Genomic DNA, 19,034 nt, shown 5'->3' on the forward strand with positions numbered 1-19,034 from the left:
TTTGTTTTTTTAAATAGGATTTTTAGAATGTGCCGTAAAAAAATAATTGAAATCATTTTTATAATAAACAATATTTTTTGAGCAATGACAGCTTTAACAACTTTTTTATTACGTATATAAATACACTAAATATGCAACATTTTCCCAAAACTACTTCAAACATGAATATTTGATGGAGCCTTTAATAGATCAATGGATTTTAATTCTTTTTTTTTTTTTAATGTTTTAATCGCACCAACATTTTTGGGGTTCCAAAAGGGCCTTACTTATAAAAGTATTAAAAATAACTTTTTTTTTTACTTTCACTCTGGATAAATTTTATCTGTTGATTATAAGTTTTTATTATTTTTTTGTTTGTTTGTTTTAAGCCCCTTTTGTCAAAAAAAAAACATTTGTTTTTTTATATTGCAAACACATTTTCCCCAAAAATACTTCAAAGATAATTTTTTTTTTTTTTTTAATAGTTTTTTTACAATGTGCCATAAAAAAATTATTTATATAATTTTTATGACAGCTTTAAACAAATTTTTTTTATCAAAGTCAACATTGCAACTTTTTATCTTTACATTTCACCTGTTTCTGTTTTTTATTTAATTTTTTTTAAATATTATTTTTAGAGAAAATAAATATCTGTACGGGTTGACTTTGGTTAGACGCTCGCTAAGGTATTTTGGCACATTTTTCGAGAATATTATGAGTTTGTGTAAAAAAAAAAAAAAAAAAGTGTCAGCATTAGTACAAGAGTGATGTTGTCATGACAACAAATTCACACGTGGTCCACCGCCTCCGAGAAGAGGAGGAGGAGTCACCTGGTGACATCACGGAGGCTGTAAGGATGAAGGCTAAGAGGATTTGAAGTGCTCGTCTTCTCGGCGATGACAACACGACTGGCTTGTAACCACGGCAACAAGGTTAAAGGGCGTGCATGTTTTATTGCATATTTACTATGTTGTGTTGATTCGAGCCTTTTGCTGCGCTCTAAAAAGTCTTAATACTGTAAGTATAGTACGTATTACGTAGTAGGTTATTGCTTGTAATTTTTGACCTGATGAAATCGCCATGTAAAATCGCTAATGCTAATCGGTAGCATGTCCAAAGCAAAGACATTGTAAATTAAAGCTGCAAGCAGCATTGGTCGGGCCCGCGTATTTGGCAGGTGCTAGTCCTAAGTGTCCCAATACTTTTGTCCAGTTTTAGTCCCAAGTGTCCCAATACTTTTGTCAAGTTGTAGTCCCAAGTGTCCCAATACTTTTGTCCAGTTTTCGTCCTAAGTGTCCCAATACTTTTGTCCAGTTTTCGGCCTAAGTGTCCCAATACTTTTGTCCAGTTTTCGGCCTAAGTGTCCCAATACTTTTGTCCGGTGGTAGTCTGAAGTGTCCCAATACTTTTGTCTAGTGTACCTACCTTGTCTGCATTGTGTGGGCACGCTGGTGCTTCCTGCTTTTAAGCAGCCATCTTAAAAAACAGCATCAGCGCAGCGGGTCTTTGAAGGGTCATAAAATCAAAACCGGAGCAGGTATTAAAACGCTGTTCTTAAACACAAGGGTTTAATCTCTCTCCTGTGTTAGTTTGAAGCCGAAACGACAAACGCGCTCAGAGGAGATAGATTTTGAAGAAAGGTGACCGGTTTTTACAAAAATTTTGTTTTGAAGGGGGAATAGCAAACTTCCTGTTGATTTTTGCTGGGGGTTGTCAATTTATGAAATGTAGGTCTAAGTGAGACCTACGGAGAGGTTTTTGTTTCATGTCTCTCCGACCTTCCCAGTGGGAGTTACAGGCAGTTTTGTCAGTTTTTTCATCTGAGGAGCAGTTTTTTGTGCGTTTTATTAAAAAACTGCGCTAGAGCACAATTTTGAGATTTGGGGTTAGGTTTTTTTATTAGATCACAATTTTTGCCAGTCCTGATGTGTGCGTTCAGTTTGGTGAGTTTTGAAGCATGTTAAGGGGGTCCAATCACAGCTCAAAGAGGCAAAAGTGACTGTTTTTAGTACTTTTTTGTCTTGAAGGGGGAATTGCCAACTTCCTGTTGATTGTACTATTATGAAATGTAGGTCTAAGTCAGACCTACATAGAGGTTTTTGTTTCATGTCTCTCCGACCTTCCTAGTGGGAGTTACAGGCAGTCTAGTTTTTTTTTTTTCCTAGGGGGCGCTAGAGCGCAATTTTGAGTTTTGTGGTTTGGTTTTTTTTTTAAAAGGCAATTTTCGCAGGTCCTGATGTGTGGGTCAAATATGGTGAGTTTTGAAGCATGTTAAGTGGGTCAAATTACAGTTTAATGTGGCGGCGGAAGAATAAAGAATAAAGAATACAACCTTACAAATTCAATAGGTCCTTATGTCCCATTGCATAAGGACTCCCTTCGGGAGTCCTTTTGCAATGGGCCATGCGGGCCCTAATTAGCATCGGGCGAGCGCATTTTTTAAAAAGTGAAGCCTTAATTAACTCACGTTTAAGCGTCTTTTAGAGTCGATTTCTTTGTTGGCGTTGAAAACGGCATTTCTTGCCAGATATGGTCATATTTTGAGTAGTAAAAAGGTAACAACATTGATAAAGAATAACGATGAGAAGAACTGATTAAATTACATTGTATGTTTATGTATGGACTCCGGGATGCAGGGACAGCAGGAAAGTGCAGGGAAGAAGCCCAAAAGCACAAAATACAAGAAACTAATAGGAACATGACAGCTCGTTTTAGGGATCTTGAATGTAAAAATTTTTTTTAAAGTACAAAACGTTGCCTATAGTTTTCGATTTTTCTGTGTGTGTATGTATCACTAATCCTCGCCTCCATGGTGACAATTAAAGTAAGTTACTTACAAGTACCATTATCACTGGAGGACGAGGAATAGCTAAACATGCTTCACGACACACCGTCGCTCACCGGCGTCACAATGGGACACAAACGCCATGGGTGGATCTACACCTGACATCCACTGTAATGATACCAAGTACAGGAGCATATCTAGTCGATACTACTAATCTTTTTTCATATCATGTTTATAAACTCAGGAAATTCAAATTATGACCAATGTATGATCCTGTAACTACTTGGTATCGGATCGATACCTACATGTGTGGTATCATCCAAAACTAATGTCAAGTATCAAAGAAGAGACGAATAAGTGATTATAAGATTTTAACGGAAGTGTAGATAGAACATGATAAAACTGAAAATAAGCAGATATTAACAGTAAATGAACAAGTAGATTAATAATCCATTTTTAGGGCCCGCATGGCCCATTGTATAAGGACTCCCAAAGGGAGTCCTTATACAATGGGCCATAAGGACCTATTGAATTTGTAAGGTTTTATTAGGGCCCGCATGGCCCATTGTATAAGGACTCCCAAAGGGAGTCCTTATACAATGGGCCATAAATACCTATTGAATTTGTAAGGTTTTATTAGGGCCCGCATGGCCCATTGTATAAGGACTCCCAAAGGGAGTCCTTATACAATGGGCCATAAGGACCTATTGAATTTGTAAGGTTTTATTATTCTTTATTCTTCCGCCGCCACATTAAACTGTAATTTGACCCACTTAACATGCTTCAAAACTCACCATATTTGACCCACACATCAGGACCTGCGAAAATTGCCCTTTTTTTAAAAAACCAATCCACAAAACTCAAAATTGCGCTCTAGCGCCCCCTAGAAAAAAAAAAAAACTAGACTGCCTGTAACTCCCACTAGGAAGGTCGGAGAGACATGAAACAACCTCTATGTAGGTCTGACTCAGACCTAGATTTTATAATAGTACATTCTCGGGCTAAAATCAACAGGAAGTTGGCAATTCCCCCTTCAAGACAAAAAAGTACTAAAAACAGTCACTTTTGCCTCTTTGAGCTGTAATTTGACCCCCTCAACATGCTTCAAAACTCACCAATCTGACTGGCAAAAATTGCGATCTAATAAAAAAAACCTAACCCCAAATCTAAAAATTGTGCTCTACCGCAATTTTTGAATAAAACGCAGAAAAAACTGCTCCTCGGAAGAAAAAAATGACAAAACTGCCTGTAACTCCCACTGGGAAGGTCGGAGAGACATGAAACAAAAACCTCTATGTAGGTCTCACTTAGAACTGCATTTCATAAATTGACAACCCCCAGCAAAAATCAACAGGAAGTTTGCTATTCCCCCTTCAAAACAAAATTTTTGTAAAAACCGGTCACCTTTCTTCAAACACTATCTCCTCTGAGCGCGTTTGTTGTTTCGGCTTCAAACTAACACAGGAGAGAGATTGAACCCTTCTGATTAAAAGTTGGCGAAAGAGTTTTGATACCTGCTCTGGTTTTGATTTTATGACCCTTCAAAGAACCTCTGCGCTGATGCTGCTGCGCTGCTGTTTTTTTTAAGATGGCTGCTTAAAAGCAGGATACACCAGCGTGCCCACACAATGCAGACTAAGTAGGTACACTAGACAAAAGTATTGGGACACTTATGACTATCACTGGACAAAAGTATTGGGACACTAAAGCCGAAAACTGGACAAAAGTATTGGGACACTTGGGACTACAACTTGACAAAAGTATTGGGACACTTACGACTAAAAGTAGACAACAGTATTGGGAAACTTAGGACTACCACTGGACAAAAGTATTGGGACACTTACACTGGACAAAAGTATTGGGACACTTGGGACTAAAACTTGACAAAAGTATTGGGACACTTAGGACTAGCACCTGCCAAATACGCGGGCCCGACCAATGCTGCTTGCAGCTTTAATTACAGCTTGTCTTTTATAATGTGGACAAAATAATAGGTGTATAAATGACACAATATGTTACTGCATAGACTAATTAGGAGTCTTTGCTTGTTTACTTACTACTAAAAGACAAGTTGTCTAGTACGTTCACTATTTTATTTAAGGACTAAATTACAATAATAAACATATGTTTCAAGTAAAGACTTTTTGTTCAAATAAAGCCAATAATAACATTTTTTGTGGTCCCCTTTATTTAGAAAAGTATCGAAAAGCCGTCGAAAATATTGGTACCGGGACAACACGACCCCTGAGGTAGTCTGACGAGCCAGGTACCGTCCGTTCCCCCAGGTACCGTAACATGGCATCCAGGGATTCGGTGTTCGGTAGATTTGGCTCGGTTTCAGTACCCGTCCACTTAAGGGCGTTAAAATGTAGACTTATAACCTTATTTGTACCTTTTGATGACCCGGAAACACGCTTTTTCCACATCAAATGACTTCCTGGGTGAGGAAAATGTTTGAGCTCAGACGTGGTGGTTGAATGTGCATGGAGAGGATTTTGAACGGTCGTTGAGTAACACAAACATTCCGACACAAAGCGCCTCAGTAATCCACAAAGACCTCCCCACCAGCCGTGCATATATCAAACTATTCATAACGTTACTACCCACTGCCTCATGCAACACTATATTGACAAAAGTATTTGGCCACCTGCCACCTACTGACATGGAAGAGTATTACACGGTTACTCTGCTGAGCTCTAGACACTCAACAACAACACATCATTTGCAGACTAGAATTACTGCTTTGCAAAAAATATTTTTAACCCAAATAGGGTGAGACTAGATAATCTCCCACGGCACACCAGACTGTATCTCACCCATACTTGCCAACCCTCCCGATTTTCCTGGCAGAGTCCCGAATTTCAGTGTAAATCTCCCGGGGCAACCATTCTCCCGAATTTCTCCCGATTTCCACCCGGACAACAATATTGGGGGTAGGGATGTCCCGATCCAGGTTTTTGCACTTCCGATCCGATACCGATATTGTTTTTGCATTTCCGATCCGATACCGATACTGACCGATACCGATACTGATCGATACTGGCCTATCCGAGCATGTATTAAAGTTTAAAGTTATTTAGCCTACTTAGTTGTCAGAATCATGTTGAAAAGGGTTTTAGTACTCTTGATAACAACTAGCCAGCTGAATTAGGGGAGTTTGAATAATACACAATGGTTGGTAACAAGAAACTGACCTGTTTATTCAAGGATAAACACAAAATAGACAAAATTATACATGACAAACAGAAATGGCATCATTGAACTAGGGCTGGGCGATATGGCCTTTTTTTAATATTGCGATATTTTAAGGCCATATTGCGATACACAATATATATCTCCATATTTTGCCTTAGCCTTGAATGAACACTTGATGCATATAATCACAGCAGTATGATGATTCTATGTGTTTTGATTGATTGATTGAGACTTGTATTAGTAGGTTGCACAGTGAAGTACATATTCCGTACAATTGACCACTAAATGGTAACACCCCAATAAGTTTTTACACTTGTTTAAGTCGGGGTCCACTTAAATTGATTCATGATACAGATATATACTATCAGATATATACTATCATCATAATACAGTCATCACACAAGATAATCACATTGAATTATTTACATTATTTATAATCCAGGGTGTGGAGGGTAAGTGTCAAAAAGACAGCCAAAAGAGTTTGATATGAGAATAAATCTAAAGTTAAAATATAGGGTAGAAATGCACCCATTTGCAGGAAATGTAGTCTTGATTTTCAAAATGTTCTTTCAAGGCTTGCATGTTTACATTAAAACATTCTTCTTCATACTGCATTAATATATGCTACTTTTAAACTTTCATGCAGAGAAGGAAATCACAACTAAAAAAATCACTAATTTTTTCATACGGTGTTGATGTGGAAATGTTTGCCTCGGCATTTTGATGGTGTGGACGTGTGGCACCGAATGGAGATAAGCGTCTCGACAGACGTCACAATATTTGAACAATGATGACGAAAACTGTTGTCTCTGTCGTGTCCGTGTGTCGAAAATTGTTATGCGCTTATTTTTTTATTTGATTTTGAGCGTGGCATAGATTTGCTATGCGCAGAGGACGCTTAAACAGTGCGCAATTGCACAGGCGAGCACCTTAGAGGGAGCGTTGCTCGCACGGCTGCGCTAGCATCACAGCTAACGTTAGCCATGCTGCTACCTCTCTGCTCGGGGAGGACGTATACGTATGTGACGTATGACGTGACAGTATGTGACGTGTGTAAGAAGGTGCGCTCGCTGTCTGTGAGAGGGAGACACAGGAAAGGGTGAGAAGAGCCTGTCGTGTAATGCCGGCAGCTAAAAGCAACTGCGTGAGAATCCATAGACCTGTGGATGTGTTGAAGGTGTGCTGGAAAATGCGGAACGGAAATTACGAAGCAGCAGAAAAGTGGAATGTATTATTTAAATCGGTGCGTTGGAAAACACGGACCGGAGTTTTTTTTTAAACTGGATCTGGATCGGCATTTTCCCATGCCTTGCCGATACGCAATTTTTGTCAAATATCGGCAGCCGATCCGATCCAAATATCGGATCGGGACAGCGCCCTCTCTCAAACAAAACTCAGTTGACAGTAAAAAGTTGTTGTCGCAATTGTTGGATATGACTTTAAAGCATAATCAAGCATGCATCACTATAGCTCTTGTCTCAAAGTAGGTGTACTGTCACCACCTGTCACATCACACCCTGACTTGTTTGGACTTTTTTGCAGTTTTCCTGTGTAGTGTTTTAGTTCTTGTCTTGCGCTCCTATTTTGTTGGCTTTTTCTCTTTTTTTTGGTATTTTCCTTTAGCAGTTTCAGGTCTTCCTTTGAGCGATATTTCCTTACTTTGTTTTAGCGATCAAGAATATTTCAGTTGTTTTTAATCCTTCTTTGTGGGGGCATTGTTGATTATCACGTCGTGTTCGGATGTACTTTGTCTTTGCTCCGCAGTAAGTCTTTGCTGTCGTCCAGCATTCTATTTTTTTTTACTTTGTAAGACAGTTCAGTTTTAGTTTCGTTCTGCATAGCCTTCCCTAAGCTTCAATTCCTTTTCTTAGGGGCACTCACCTTTTATTTATTTTTGGTTTAAGCATTTGTTAGAATAATTATGCATATATTATCACACTAACTTTAGTATGCTTAAAGTCCATTGCTTTAGTTATTAGCTATTGGGCTCAAGTTAGACTTTTCTAATCTACGCAAGGACAAAACTTCTTGTCTGAGGGGTTATCTTTGTTTTAGCCCGCTAACAGCCAAGGACTTGAACGACCTCAACGAAGAGAAGATGACAGCACGCAGACGAAGCAGAGACTTAAAGGACTTTAACGAAGATAAGTGAAGTGAATTATATTTATATAGCGCTTTTCTCTAGTGAAACCCAATATCTAAGTTACATTTTTAAACCAGTGTGGGTGGCACTAGGATCAGGTGGGTAAAGTGTCTTGCCCAAGGACACAACGGCAGTGACTAGGGTGGCGGAAGTGGGGATCGAACCTGGAACCCTGAAGTTGCTGGCACGGCCACTTAACCAACCGAGCTATACCGCTATAAGCTGACAACAGGCAGACGAAGCGGGGACAAGGCAAAATCACAAGGCCCCCAGCACATTCCGTCACGTATTGTGCGTCCCTGGACCTGCTTTGCATAATATACCGTATTTTCCGCACTATTAGCCGCACCTAAAAACCACAAATTTACTCAAAAGCTGACAGTGCGGCTTTTAACCCGGTGCGCTTTATATATGGATTAATATTAAGATTCATTTTCATAAAGTTTCGGTCTCGCAACTACGGTAAACAGCCGCCATCTTTTTTTCCCCGTAGAAGAGGAAGTGCTTCTTCTTCTACGCAAGCAACCGCCAAGGTAAGCACCCGCCCCCATAGAACAGGAAGCGCTTCTTCTTCTACTGTAAGCAACCACCCGCCCGCGTAGAAGAAGAAAAAGCGCGCGGATATTACGTTTCATTTCCTTTGTGTGTTTACATCTGTAAAGACCACAAAATGGCTCCTACTAAGCGACAGGTTTCCGGTTCATGAAAAGACGCAATCTCTCCATCCGCACACGGACTACTATTTCACAGCAACTGCCTAAAGACTTTCAAGAAAAGCTGGCTACTTTCCGTGCATATTGTAAAAACAAGATAGCTGAAAAAAAGATCCGGCCAGAGAACATTATCAACATGGACGAGGTTCCACTGACTTTTGATATTCCTGTGAACCGCACTGTGGATACAACGGGAGCACGTACGGTGAATATTCGCACCACAGGGAATGAGAAGTCATCCTTCACTGTGGTTCTAGCTTGCCATGCTAATGGCCAGAAACTTCCACCCATGGTGATATTCAAAAGGACGACCTTGCCAAAAGAGACCTTTCCAGCCGGCGTCATCATAAAAGCTAACTCGAAGGGATGGATGAAGAAAAGATGAGCGAGTGGTTAAGGTAAGTTTAAGTTTACGCGAAGAGGCCGGGTGGCTTTTTTCACGCAGCTCCGTCCATGTTGATATACGACTCCATGCGCGCCCACATCACGCTGGTTTTTAATATATTATTAAAGTTTGACTGACCTATCTGACTGTTTTTTTGACATTCCTTTAGCGCAGTTAGATGCGGCTTACAACACGGGGCGGCTTATAGGTGGACAAAGTTTTGAAATATGCCGTTCATTGAAGGCGCGGCTTATAACCCAGGGCGCCTTATGGTGCGGAAAATACGGTATGTGACTACTCCTTTTAGAGGCGGCCTTAGTGTTGTTGACTGTGGAACTCCTGAATAAATAGAGGGACGCAGGAGCTGAACCTTAGAGCGTAGGCTGAGACCGTGACTAAGTGTGCAGCTCCATGCGTTCTCCTCATGAGCTAAATTGAACTCTGTCTCTGCATGATTCCTTGCTTCTTGTCTGATTAATAGATGTCATACCTGCCAACTTTTGAAATCAGAAAAACCTAGTAGCCAGGGTCCAGGGGCCGCAGGCCCCGGTAGGTCCAGGACAAAGTCCTGGTGGGGGGTTCAGGGCCGACGCAAAAATGATTATTAGCATTCAGACAGGTTAAAATGTTGCTAAAACCATCACTTTTCTATCAAGACTTTTCAAAACAAAAATATTACAGCAAAAATCATATGGGTTGATTGACATGTTTATTCTGTAAGCTAACTTCAATAGTTTGACATTATTTTGACAGTTAATGCCAGTTATCCTGTCAACCTTTCACAAGACTTCAATTTGTAGTTTTCGGATAACGGATAATTATTCCCGGATAGGCTTTTGAATATTCTTCACGGAATGACTGCAGTTTTCTTTTCGGTTTAAGACTCGTTTCCGATTTTTTCTCCGGCTGATTCCATGATCGTTCGCTCGTTTGGAAACAATGGCAACGTGCTTGGCAGCGGTGCTATAAATAGCCTCGCGCATGGCATTCGGAATGGCTCGATAGGAAGTTACGGGAAGCAGTGTCGATTGTCATTGTTGTTACGCGATTTCGTGAATAAAACTTTAAAAAAAAAAAATGTTTTTAATTAATGAAAAACCTTATTTTTTATCACTGCAACCGTAAATAGGTTGATGAAAACCGTACTAATTACGGGAAAACCGGACTAGTTGGCAGGTATGACACGCAGACGAAGCGGGGACAAGGCAAAATCACAAGGCCCCCAGCGCATTCCGTCACGTATTGTGCGTCCCTGGACCTGCTTTGCATAATATATGTGACCCCAACAGTAAATTATTCTCTCTCGAGACTGTTATAAATATACCTATCAATGTCATGTTAACAGCTGCTTACTGTGACGTGTTTCTATCTACACTTCTTAAGCTTTACTATGCATTTGTATGCTCATACAACACTTAAGACCTTTAGCATATCAGTACGTGGAATTAAATTATGGAATGGATTAACCAAATAAATGAAACAAAGCACCAATACGATTCAGTTTAAGAGACTGTTCAAACTACAGGTGTTCACAAAGTACACAGAACAAGATTTATGATGAATACCCTGAACCTTTTTTATTTTATTTTTATTTTTGGGGGTTTGTTTTATTTGTTTTTTATTGAGACAAAGGTAATTTATGTATTTAAAATTTGTTTACTTACTATGGTATATTATTTGTTTATTATTTATTTGTTCAATGTTATGTTACAGAGAACAAGGAAATAGGATAAAATTGCAATGGTTTGAAAAGGGGTAGGATTAAATAAGCTCAGCTTCTTCCTACTCCTTTTCGGACGTGCTGTAATCAAACAACTGGAAATATGTGATGCATTACATTGTATTGTATGCATGTTCGAAATAAACTGAAACTGAAACTGAACTGAACTGAACTCCTTTAACGAAGATAAGTGAAGTGAAGTGAAGTGAATTATATTTATATAGCGCTTTTCTCTAGTGACTCAAAGCGCTTTACATAGTGAAACCCAATATCTAAGTTACATTTTTAAACCAGTGTGGGTGGCCCTGGGAGCAGGTGGGTAAAGTGTCTTGCCCAAGGACACAACGGCAGTGACTAGGGTGGCGGAAGTGGGGATCGAACCTGGAACCCTGAAGTTGCTGGCACGGCCACTTTATCAACCGAGCTATACCGCTATAAGCTGACAACAGGCAGACGAAGCGGGGACAAGGCAAAATCACAAGGCCCCCAGCACATTCCGTCACGTATTGTGCGTCCCTGGACCTGCTTTGCATAATATATGTGACCACTCCTTTTAGAGGCGGCCTTAGTGTTGTTGACTGTGGAACTCCTGAATAAATAGAGGGACGCGGGAGCTGAACCTTAGAGCGTAGGGCGAGACCGTGACTAAGTGTGCAGCTCCATGCGTTCTCCTCATGAGCTAAATTGAACTCTCTCTCTGCATGATTCCTTGCTTCTTGTCTGACTAATAGATGTCATCAGTGTTTGAACCTGACCGCATTAGACACCTTTTTACCTGCACGCTGCCTCCCGCTGTTTCCGACATCTACAAAGCAATTATCTACCGGCTGCCACCTACTGACATGGAAGAGTATTACACCGGTTACGCAGCCAACGACACTCAACAACAACAAACAATTTTCTTACTATAATTAAAAATGTATTCAACCCAAATAGGTGAAATTAGGTAATCTCCCACGGCCCACCAGACTGTGTCTCACGGCCGCGGCACAGTGGTTGAAAAACACTGGCGTGCACGACAACAACAACATGGACAGGTGGACTGCAGACAAAGGGAGCCCGCCTGCAGTGTCGTCTCGACGCGCGTCGACACGCGTGAATTCCATTTTTTTTTTTAAATGACATTTATATTAAAAGCCAGGAACGCATTTATCGGACTGACAGCCGCGATTACGCAATAACAACCCGCACACACAGATAGACAACAAAGCACGGATGATGATGATGATGAGGAGGAGACTCCAGATGACACCTACCGTGACACGACCGGCTGGCAAAAACCCCACACACACAAAAAAAACAACCCACGGGAGCCCGTGGAAGCGGAGCGATGTTGTCCTGCAGGGCACAGCCGAGGGAGTGGCTCTCTAAAGCGGATTAGCCAGCTCACCTAGCCTGTTAGCACAACAATCCGGAATCGCGTCGTTTTCCCCACGACTCGCCTCACACTTTTAACGTGTTTTGTTTAAGTAACGCACAAACAAACACTTGAACGTACAAAACCTCCACAATTAAAAAGGGACATTTTAAGCTGTCACGGCAACTTTTTGCTAGTTAGCATCCACTGCTAACTAGCTTAGCGGTGTTAGCACGCCTGCTAACTAGCTTAGCGGTGTTAGCACGCCTGCTAAGCCTCACACTTTTGACTTATTTTTGTTGAAGTAACGCACAAACACGACACTTAAACGTATATATATATATATATATATATATATATATATATATATACAGAGGTGGGTAGAGTAGCCAGAAATTGTACTCAAGTAAGAGTACTGTTACTTTAGAGATTTATTACTCAAGTAAAAGTAAGGAGTAGTCACCCAAATATTTACTTGAGTAAAAGTAAAAAGTATGTTGTGAAAAAACTACTCAAGTACTGAGTAACTGATGAGTAACATACACACACATATCATATATATATATATATATATATATATATATATATATATATATATATATATACATACATACATTAATATATACAGTATATCATTTATATTTATTTATTTTGCCGTTTTTGTTTACATGTTAAAGGTGTTTTAATGAATATACATGCATGTTTAACACATATAGATTCCTTTCTTTCATGAAGACAAGAATATAAGTTGGTGTATTACCTGATTCTGATGACTTGCATTGATTGTAATCAGACAGTAGTGCTGATAACGTCCACGTTTTCAAATGGAGGAGAAAAAAAGTTACTCCTTTCTGTCCAATACCACATGAAAGTGGTTGGTTTTTGGCATCTTATTTGCCCAGCTTCCATATTCGTTTTTATACACTTTACAAGAAATACATTGGCGGCAAACTCCGTAGCTTGCTAGCTTGTTTGCGCTGGCTTTCGGAGACTCTTGTTTTGAAAGCGCAGGCGCGATGGAGCGGCACTTTTATTGTGAAGACAGGAACTGTGCAGTGAGTCTTTAGGCTTTTGACGGGATGTACGGTTGAAATAAAAAATGGTCTTTTTTCCTTCACACTTTTGATTGATTGATTGAAACTTGTATTAGTAGATTGCACAGTACAGTACATATTCCGTACAATTGACCACTAAATGGTAACACCCCAATAAGTTTTTCAACTTGTTTAAGTCAGGTCATGTGACCGCCTGGCTCTGTTTGATTGGTCCAACGTCACCAGTGACTGCATCTGATTGGTGGAACGGAGTGAACGTCACCAGTGACTGTATTTGTTGAAACGCAGGCACTATGACAGACCAAAACAAACAAAGCGTGCATTAACAGATCGATAAAAATTAGTAGCGAGTTGAATGTAGATAAAAGTAGCGGAGTAAAAGTAGCGTTTCTTCTCTATAAATATACTCAAGTAAAAGTAAAAGTATGTTGCATTAAAACTACTCTTAGAAGTACAATTTATCCCAAAAGTTACTCAAGTAGATGTAACGGAGTAAATGTAGCGCGTTACTACCCACCTCTGCACTTTTGACTTATTTTGTTGAAGTAATGCACAAACACGACACTTAAACGTACAAAACCCCTATATATATATATACATACATACATATACACATATAGGGAGTAATCCCTTTTTTTTTTGCAGTACAATCACTAATTCGAAAAATTAAAGTCAGGTTTATGGGGCGTGACATAGTTGACCCAATTTTCCCAGTATTAAGTAAATGTCTCCAATTTATAATTAATAAAGGCGGTTATCTTCTCCATTTTATATATGTCCATTGTTGTTTCCATCCATTGCTTCAAAGTTGGGCTCTCCTGGGATATCCATTTCCTAGTAATGCTCTTTTTACAAGCCACCAGTAGGATATTTATTGAGTGTTTATCTTTCTTCAGCCAATCCCGAGGTACATGTCCAAAAAACTAAGTTTTACTTTCGAGGGGTATTTCACATATATGTATATTTATTAGGGGTTCTCACGTTGGGCGATTCAGAATCGATTCTCTTTTTTTTTTTTTTTAATTAATCCAACAAAACAATACACAGCAATACCATAACAATGCAATCCGATTCCAAAAGCAAACCCGACCCAGCAACACTAAGAGCTGCAATAAACAGAGCAATTGAGAGGAGACACAAACAAACCAAAAGTAGTGAAACAAAAATTAATATTATCAACAACAGTATCAATATTAGTAACAATTTCAACATAGAAGTGATTAAAAATCCCTCATTGACATTATCATTAGACATTCATACCTGCCAACTTTTGAAATTAGAAAAACCTAGTAGCCAGGGTCCAGGGGCCGCAGGCCCCGGTAGGTCCAGGACAAAGTCCTGGTGGGGGGTTCAGGCTTCGCCCCCCGACGCAAAATGATTATTAGCATTCAGACAGGTTAAAATGTTGCTAAAACCATCACTTTTCTATCAGTCACAGTGACTTTTCAAAACAAAAATATTACAGCAAAAATCATATGGGTTGATTGACATGTTTATTCTGTAAGCTAACTTCAATAGTTTGAAATTATTTTGACAGTTAATGCCAGTTATCCTGTCAACCTTTCACAAGACTTCAATTTCTTAATTGAAAGTATAAACACTTTTTACAGTAAACAAATGGTAAAACAGTACTAAACAATTCCATTAAAAAAAATTGGTGTCATTATTAACTTTCTGTCCAAGCTTGTATAATCTACTGCCTTGTTCAATTGTAAAAAATATTCTGTGCCTAAAATTCACATTTCTATCACAATTATCATACTGTAAACATGGTAAGCTAACTTCATTACAATTAACAGTCCTGTCAATAGCATGGAATTACAATTCAAATGTAGTTTTTTTGTAAGCCTTTCAAAAGAATTCAAAATATGAAAAATGAATGAAAATTAATTTACCGGTAAGCCATCAGACACTTGAAAAGTGGCACATCACATCTCTAATGTAATCATTTGAACTTTTCAACAGAAATAGCACTGCAAAAATATTAAGGACATACTTCTGTATTTTGGTAGTTATGCTGTCAACATTTAACAAGATTTCTTCAACTTGGACTTGAAAGCATAAATAGTATAAACACTTTTAACAGTATAACAGTACTAAACAATTCCAATAGATAACATTGGTGTCATTACCTTTTTGTTTGCTCAATTATTGCCTCCGTAAATAAAACTTTGGCATTTATCACATCCAAAGAATCTGTTTGGGCGACGAAAAACGTTGAAAGTTTCCCACTTGTATCGCTAGCAACGGCATTAGACTTGTGTTTTTTTGTCCCAACGTGGTCTTTTACATCGCTATTTCCTCCGTGTCCGATCGAAAAATCTTGTCTGCACAAGGTGCAATTCGCGTAGTTTTCACCCTTTTTGGAACGGATAATTATTCCCGGATAGGCTTTTGAATATTCTTCACGGAATGACTGCAGTTTTCTTTTCGGTTTAAGACTCGTTTCCGATTTTTTTCTCCGGCTGATTCCATGATCGTTCGCTCGTTTGGAAACAATGGCAACTGGTGCCTCGTGCTTGGCAGCGGTGCTATAAATAGCCTCGCGCATGGCATTCGGAATGGCTCGATAGGAAGTTACGGGAAGCAGTGTCGATTGTCATTGTTGTTACGCGATTTCGTGAATAAAACTTTAAAAAAAATAAAAAATTTTAATTAATGAAAAACCGTATTTTTTATCACTGTAACCGTAACCCGAAATAGGTTGATGAAAACCGTACTAATTACGGGAAAACCGGAGTAGTTGGCAGGTATTGACATTTATAAAAATATAATAAAGAACAATAGTGTCACAGTGGCTTACACTTGCATCGCATCTCATAAGCTTGACAACACACCGTGTCCAATATTTTCACAAAAATAAAATAAGTCATATTTTTGGTTCATTTAACAGTTAAAACAAATGTACATTATTGCAATCGGTTGATAAAACATTGTCCTTTACAATTATAAAAGCTTTTTACTCTGCTTGCATGTCAGCAGACTGGGGTAGATCCTGCTGAAATCCTATGTATTGAATGAATAGACAATCCTTTTGAATCGGGGGGAAAAAAAATCGTTTTTGAATCGTGTTGAATTGAAAAAAAAAAAAATCGATATTGAATCGAATCGTGACCCCAAGAATCGATATTGAATCGAATCGCGGGGAACCCAAAGATTCACAGCCCTAATATTTATATATGTGTATGTGTGTATATCTATATTAGGGCTGCAACAACTAATCGATTAAATCGATTATAAAAAATAGTTGCCGATTAATTTAGTCATTGATTCGTTGGATCTATGCTATGTGCATGCGTAGAGGCTTTTAATTGTATTTTTTAAATTTAAAAATATATATATGTTTTTTTATAAACCTTTATTTATAAACTGCAACATTCACAAACAGCTGAGAAACAATAATCAAAATAAGTATGGTACCAGTATGCTGTTTTTTCCCCCAATTAAATACTGGAAAGGATCGAAATGTATTGTGTCTCTTTTATCCGATTATTAATCGATTAATCAAAGTAATAATCGACAGATTAATCGATTATCAAATTAATCGTTAGTTGCAGCCCTAATATATATCTGTTTATATTTTATTTCTGATTATTATTATTAATGTATTATTTTATTTTTTCCTGTTTATTTAATCGATGTATTTGTAGATTTTACTTTGTTTTTGTTGTTGTTGTTTTCTTTTGGGGGGGTGGTATGGGAGGGATATAAACAAAAATATTTTGACATTTAGGGCAGACAATAGATATATGATGTAATGGATAGGAATGTCTGATGCTGGATGTCAATAAAAATGTGCATGCGCAGAGGCTTTTAATTTTATTTTTTTAATTTAAAAATATATATATATTTTTTTATAAACTGCAACATTCACAAACAGCTGGGAAACAATAATCAAAATAAGTATGGTGCCAGTATGCTGTTTTTTTTCAATGAAACACTGGAAAGGATAGAAATGTATTGTCTCTTTTATTCGATTATTAATCGAAGTAATAATCGACAGATTAATCGATTATCAAATTAATCGTTAGTTGCAGCCCTTTATATATATATATATATATATATATATATATATATATATATATCTCTCTTTATATTGTATTTCTGATTATTATTATTAATGTATTATTTTATTTTTTCCTGTTTATTTAATCGATGTATTTGTAGATTTTACTTTGTTTTTTTGTGTTGTTTTTTTCTTTTGGGGGGGTGGTATGGGAGGGATATAAACAAAAATATTTTGACATTTAGGGCAGACAATAGATATATGATTTATGTGAATATGATGTAATGGATAGGAATGTCTGATGCTGGATGTCAATAAAAATGTGCATGCGCAGGCTTTTAATTTTATTTTTTTAATTTAAAAATATATATTTTTTTTTTTATAAACCTTTATTTATAAACTGCAACATTCACAAACAGCTGGGAAACAATAATCAAAATAAGTATGGTGCCAGTATGCTGTTTTTTTCCAATGAAACACTGGAAAGGATAGAAATGTATTGTGTCTTTTATTCGATTATTAATCGAAGTAATAATCGACAGATTAATCGATTATCAAATTAATCGTTAGTTGCAGCCCTAATATATATATATATATCGCTAGCCTCAATCTGAACCTTGGTATTTACCGTGATGACGGACTGGCAGTGTGTCGCGCCTCGCCAAGGAGCAGCGAGAATACCAAGAAGCGCATATGCCAAATTTTCAAAGAGAACGGCCTACGGATCACGATTGAAGCCAACAAGCAAACCGTCAACTTCCTTGACGTCACTTTCAACCTGAGAAATAACAGCTACCAACCATTCACAAAACCCAACACAACACTCCAATACGTGCACCATGACAGCAACCACCCACCCACCACCACGAAAAGAATACCTACCGGAATTAATAAAAGGCTATCGATGCTGTCATCTAGCAAAGCTGAATTTGACCAAGCAACCCCCCCGTACCAAAAAGCCCTTGATGAAAGCGGATACAATTTCACCCTCACCTATGAACCCACGCCAGGAAACCAGCCAAAAAAGAACTGAAAACGAAACGACATCATCTGGTACAACCCCCCATACAGCAAAAACGTCTCAACTAACATTGGACACAAATTCCTCAATCTGATTGACAAACACTTTCCCAAAGACAACACCCTAAGAAAAGTATTCAACAAGAACAACATTAAATTGAGCTACAGCTGTATGAACAATATACGACAAATTATCTCAAACCACAACAAAACAATTGCAAATGAGCCGTCGGCCCCCGGACAGAGCGACTCCAAAACCAACAAAGGCTGCAACTGTCGAAAGAAACCTGATTGCCCTCTCAACGGGGGGTGCTTACAAACATCAGTTGTCTACCAATCTAAGGTAACACGCAAGGACATTAACACATCCGACACATATGTAGGATTAACCGAGGGAGAGTTCAAAACCAGATGGAACAATCACAAGGCTTCTTTCAGGAACCAAAACCTGCGGAATACCACAGAACTCAGCAAACACATTTGGGACCTCAAAGACAATAATGTTGAATATTCAATAACATGGCAAATTCTTGCATCCAGCACACCTTACAATAGTGGTAATAAAAGATGCAACCTATGCTTGAAAGAGAAACTGTTTATTATTTACCGTCCAGACCTGTCATCCCTCAACAAGCGCAGCGAAATTGTAACAGCATGCCGCCACAGACGGAAACAC

General features: G+C 38.5%; 1 protein-coding gene across 2 annotated transcripts in view; it reads right to left on the reverse strand.

The window, feature by feature from the left end:
- LOC133577592 (serine/threonine-protein kinase TAO1-like) overlaps positions 1-19,034 on the reverse strand; it is an 82,833-nt gene that overhangs the window by 62,657 nt on the left and 1,142 nt on the right. The window contains exon 1 of one of the 2 annotated variants that reach the window (XM_061931584.2): positions 12,177-12,417. The exons of the other annotated variant lie outside the window; for it this stretch is intronic. The gene's annotated coding sequence lies outside the window, so the exon portion shown is untranslated. Of the gene's footprint in view, positions 1-12,176; positions 12,418-19,034 lie in introns of those variants that run through there. 2 annotated transcript variants of the gene reach the window in all.

This window comes from Nerophis lumbriciformis, linkage group LG37 (genome assembly GCF_033978685.3).
Source record: "Nerophis lumbriciformis linkage group LG37, RoL_Nlum_v2.1, whole genome shotgun sequence".
NCBI lineage: Eukaryota > Metazoa > Chordata > Actinopteri > Syngnathiformes > Syngnathidae > Nerophis > Nerophis lumbriciformis.